The sequence below is a fragment of the Propithecus coquereli genome, unplaced genomic scaffold (assembly GCF_000956105.1).
Source record: "Propithecus coquereli isolate 6110/MARCELLA unplaced genomic scaffold, Pcoq_1.0 Scaffold386, whole genome shotgun sequence".
NCBI classification, from domain to species: domain Eukaryota; kingdom Metazoa; phylum Chordata; class Mammalia; order Primates; family Indriidae; genus Propithecus; species Propithecus coquereli.
In genome coordinates this window covers 784,193-789,898 of record NW_012149574.1, presented here as the reverse complement: position 1 = coordinate 789,898, position 5,706 = coordinate 784,193, and the positions used below count along the sequence as shown (strand labels likewise).

The following is a 5,706-nucleotide window of genomic DNA, read 5'->3' as shown; positions in this document are numbered from 1 at the left end:
CTTGAGCCCAGGAGTTTGAGGTTGTTGTGAGCTAGGATGACGCCACGGCACTCTAGCCCGGGCAACACAGTGAGACTCTGTCTCAAAAAAAAAAAAAATAAGATGTTGTAGTGCTAGAAAGTAAGGAAGTGCTTAAAAAAAAAAGAAAAAAATGTATCAAAAGAATTTAGAATATAGGAGTCAACCTGAAAGAACTTCTAATGGCCAAATCAAATAATTTGAGTGACAAAATAGTGATAGTATTGGATTATAACCTGAAGAATAAAATAACTTTTCGTGAGTCCATACTTATAAAAATGAATGATTGAATAAAACGCTCAAATAGAAGAGAAGGCCCAAATCTTCCTTACAGAGTTACAGATTTTGTATGTAGATACTCCCCCTTCCAGGGGATGGAGCTTAGTTCTCCTCCCTTTGAGTATGGGCTGAACTTGGTGACTCATTTCCAACAAGTACAGTATGGAAAGGGACAAATATTAGCTTTACAGTGGAGAAATCTTCCAGATGCTACCTTAGCCAGCTGATTATGGTTAACATTATCATAAATCATGTTGGTATCCTGTACTCCCCGAGTTTGATAATAAGAGCACTTTGCTTTTATGGTATTCTTTCCAAAAATCCATAATCCCAGTCTAATCATGAAAAACCTAAGATGAACCTAAATTGAGGGGCCTTCTATAAAATATCTGACCAGTATTCTTCAAATGTCAAGATTATAAAAAACAAGGAAAGAATGAGAAGTTGTCAGAGGTCGGAGGAGACTAAGGAGCCATAACAACTAAATGCAACATGGTATGTTGGATTGGATCCTTGTACAGAAAAGGATGTTACTGGAAAGAAAAAAAAAGATAAAGCCTAGTTTAGTTAATTGTAAATCTCAAATTATTCCAAAATGAAAAAGTTTTCAAAAATTTGGTTGCAAATTCAAAGTCCTAGAAATAAAGTAGATCCTAAGATATCCTATTTCAGTAGTAATTTATTCACTCAAATATAGTTATTTAATACTTCATATGTGCCAAGCACAGGATATACATAGGTGTTTAAAATTAACATGGTTCCTACTCACATGAAACTTAAGAGTCCAGTGCAGGAGAAAGATAATAAGCAAATCATCTAAAAACAGAATTATAGATTGGGTTAGGTTCTGTGAAAGAAATGAGCAGGATCAATAGAATCACCTATAGTTTTTTGCTTTCTTTGTGAATATTTGAATTATTTTTACAGTGAACATGTAATACTTCTATGTCAGAAAAAGCTGTTTCCGAAGACTAGTTGGGAAGTTACCTCACACAACCTTAGCAGATTGCCTACTTTCATGATCTATTTCTACACTAAAGGAGCCATTATTTGAAATTGCAGTGAATAGTTTTTCCCTACATATAGTATTGTTGCAGGGAGAAGGAAAATCATTATCTTCCTGATATCCCTAAGTTCTTTGTACCTGTAACAAAATAGAGAGACACAAATCATTTAATGAAGGAGAAAGAGAGATAGTTGGGGATGAAGCCAGAGCTAGAAGAGTTTTTCTGATCCATAGATTGTTGCCCTTTTACTTAACCAAACTGAGTAATATTGACAGATGCTTTACATAGATAATTCTTAGGGCTTGATTTCTGGAATATGGGGAGCTTTGTCACAGTTTTCATTCTGTGTTGAGGGGGATAATTCTTGAAATAATAATAAATAATCCCAGCCCTGAAATCCTTAAAATTTCATGTTGGATTGCTTTATGCTACTTCTTTTATTATACCAGGCTTCTATTCCTAGTTGTCTTTTTTCTTTTCTTTTCTTTTTGATTCTTCTAAGTTAAACTCCTCTGGCAGTATAAAAAAAAAGAGGTTAAGTTTGTGTGCTCTGGAGCTAGAGTGGGTTCAAATTCCAGATCAGTTACTCACTAGCCATGGGGCCTTGCCATTCCTCTGTGTGCCTCAGTTTCCTCATCTGTACAATGGAGATGATGATGATAATACTACCACTTATCTCACAGGATTGCAATGAGGACAAGATGAGTCAATACTTGTAAGATGCTTAGCACAATGTCTAACGTATAGTAAGCACCGTATTAAGTTTGGGCTATTTTATGTAATGTTTCCAGGGAATATGAGAAGAGGTGTGCAGATACTGAGCTTCTTCATTAGCTACCAGTAGATTTTGACATAATTGTCATTATCGAGTTGCCAGAATAAATGTAATACTCTGTTTGCCATTTTTTAGCTTGGAAGAATACTTTTCAGAAGGATTCCTTCTTTTAATGTGTGGTATTGAGAACAGATTGTGAATACAGTGGTTCTTGTCTTGGGGGAATCGGCATTATTAAGTTAGGCTGAAATGTAACAGACTGACAAGCTAGTGAGTGCAGCAGATATTATAGCCATTGATGACTTGCTGAATGTATAAGCATTCGGAGACAGGACTTGCTAATTGTTGTGGTAGAAACCATCCTATGTGTCTCCATATTGCCCTTGTAGCTTTTGAAATACTCTTTTGAGTGATGATATATGCTGGAAGTTTGATATCATTCAAGTTAAATATTTCTATATCTTTTGGGCTTTGGCAATTGAAATATTGATTATATGTACTTTGCATATAGTATATATGTATATAATTATCATTTAGAGTTTTAATACTGTCCTGGAATGTGGTGATCATTGTAATCACATTTAAAAACCATTTTGTGGGCCGGGCGCAGTGGCTCACGCCTGTAATCCTAGCACTCTGGGAGGCCGAGGCGGGAGGATCATTCTGAGCTCAGGAGTTCGAGACCAGCCTGAGCAAGAGCGAGACCCCATCTCTACCAAAAAATGGAAAGAAATTAATTGGACAGCTAAAAATATATGTAGAAAAAATTAGCCGGGCATGGTGGCGCATGCCTGTAGTCCCAGCTGCTCGGGAGGCTGAGGCAGGAAGGATCGCTTGAGCCCAGGAGTTTGAGGTTGCTGTGAGCTAGGCCAACGCCACGGCACTCTAGCCTGGGCAACACAGTGAGACTCTATTTAAAAAAAAAAAAAAAACCATTTGTGCCCAAAACAAAATAAAAACCCACAAAACCCCACGAAACTTTAAAATTACCTTTCTTTGATTTCATCTATTTTGGTCTGTGTTTTTGTTCTTCTAGAAAATATTCCTGAGAAAGATCTTCGTGGAAGACTTTATATCAACCGTATTTTTCACATCAGTGCTGAGAGAATGTTTGAGTTGCTGTTCACCAGTTCACACTTTATGCAGAAATTTGTCAATTCTAGAAAAATAATAGGTTGGTTTTTGTGTTCTTACCTAATGATAAATTTGGAAGGATTTTATTATCCTTAGTGGGTTGACCTACTATAAAAACTGATTTGTGTTGTGAGGAAAAAAATAGACATGCTTTGATTTTATTTTGGTGATATATAAACTGGTATTTACGTTTGGTTAAGTTCACATGTGAACAGTATAATTGTTTAATTAGGCATATGCTACTCACAATTAAGTTCAGACCCTTTGAAAACTAAAACTAAATTTATTCATTAAGGTACCAGTTCACTTGGGCTAAACCCAATTCACAAGGGTTCTGTTATGAATTGTATTCTGTGTGTTCAGATACAGCTGAATTCCGGTGGAGTGTAAGTTTGAAGAACCACTTTGCTAAATGGTTTGGTGGTATCTACTAAAGCTGTGAATTCTGTATGAGTCAACAGTTTTACTCCTAGCTGTACACCTGTCAGAAATGGGTACCTGTGTACTCTGAATGACAGGTGCTACAGTGTTCATAGCAGCATTATTTATAATGGTTCAAAACGCAAATCAGTCCAGATAGCCATCAGTAATAGAGTGGATAAACAAATTGTGTGTATGTTCTCACAAAAGAGTACTATATGGTAATGAAAAAAGAAACCACAACTATTTATAACGATATGAGTAAATTTCACAGACACAGCGTTAAGCGAAAGAAACTAGATACAAAAGAGTACGTGCTATATAATTTCTTTACATAAAGTTAAAAACCAGGCAAGATAAATTTGTGGACATGCAGCAGTCAGCATAGTGATTACCATTGTGGAGAGTCAGGTAGGTAAAGACTGGAAGGGGACTTTTGGGATGCTGGTATAAATTCTATATCTTGATCTGAGTGGTGGTACATATGTGCATTTCCTTTGTGAAAATCATGGAGCTATATCCTTGAGATAACAGTATCTACGATATACTTCAATAAAAATACAAAAAAAGTTCCATTTAGGAAATTGGTTATACTCATAAATTGATTATGTGTTAAATAGAAGCCTACAGATAAGCCAACTTTTATTTTACCTTCTAAAAAACAAAAATATATATTAATAGAAAACAATTTAGAAATAAATGGATCAGAGATGGGGAATATGTCATATATAAGAAGAATGCCTAACATTTAATCTCTCTTTTCTTTAGTATTAAACTTACAACACACAGTGTTGTACAAGGAGGTTAGGACTGGTCAAAAATAAAAATTTAAATAATTCTAAAATTACCCCTTTGATTCCATTTTAAGTCAGACCCTTCAAATTTCTAGAACTAACTCACTTTATACTTGCTGTGATTAGATGTAGTGTCTACCCCTTGGACTGCGGAACCTGGAGGTGATCAACTGAGAACCATGACCTACACTATCATCCTTAATAATCCACTGACTGGAAAATGCACCACTGCCACTGAAAAGCAGGTACGTCTGCTCTGTCAGTGTTGCGAAAGAATCATGCGTGTGGGAAGAGACAAGATGCCTGTCATAGCCACCAATTTACAAGACAATTTCAACATATAAATGGCGAGAAAAAAAGGAGAAACTGTGACAGGTTAAAAGATACTTAAGAGGCAAATAAATCATACCAACCCAATCCTAATTCAAACAAACCACCTGTTAAAGAGGTATTTATGAGATTTAAGGAATTGTTCATTTTGTATGTGTTATAGTGGTATTGTAGCTATGTTTTCAAGAAAATAATATTTTTTAAAGGGATATACTTAAGAATTAATTTATAAAGAGATACACTGAAGTATTTGTGGATGAAATTATACTGATGTCTGGGATTTCCTTTAGAAGTAATCTAGCCAGGCAGGGAGTGGTGGTGAGGGGAGGGGATGTAGGGGTGGGGAGAGATGAAACAAGACTGGGCAGGAGTTAATTTTATTCGGACTGTTTCATGAGTTCAGGAGGGTTCATTATACTTCATTTTTATTCTTACATGTGTTTAAAGTTTCTCGTAATACAAGATTTAAAAACAATACTATAGAAATCTGATTTACAGGCTCATGTCAAGGGTTAGGGCCAAATAACTAGATGGCTGCTGTGACATGAGGAAGAGATTAAATTTTCTAAATTAAATACCGTATGAGCTATTTAATGCTCCTCCTCTGTGGCCAGTGTGGCACTGTCTTATGGTAGAGTGTGGTTTTGGCCAATTTGTGTTGAAATATCTGTTTTGCACATAGTCTGAAAATATCTCTTAACATCTGATCTAGTTGTGCTCTTGTAGTTTTGTCCATCAGTGTTAAAAAGAACTAATTTCCTTACCTTTTAAAAACACTTTAAAAATTGTCAAACATTTAAGGAAAGTTTGGTATTTTGGTATTTGGGAGTCTTTGATAACCTTGCAACCTCCCACACCCCCTTTTTTTTCCTAGAGGCTATTTAGAAAAGGTATGGTTAAAATGAGAAAGGTTTGCCCGACAACCATTTTAAATTCTGTTTAGGGTAAG

The 5,706-nt window shown here is 35.6% G+C and overlaps 1 protein-coding gene across 1 annotated transcript in view; it reads left to right on the top strand.

Annotated features, from left to right (window-relative positions):
- Positions 1 to 5,706, top strand: part of GRAMD1C (GRAM domain containing 1C) — a 143,495-nt gene that overhangs the window by 117,294 nt on the left and 20,495 nt on the right. The window lies entirely within an intron of this gene.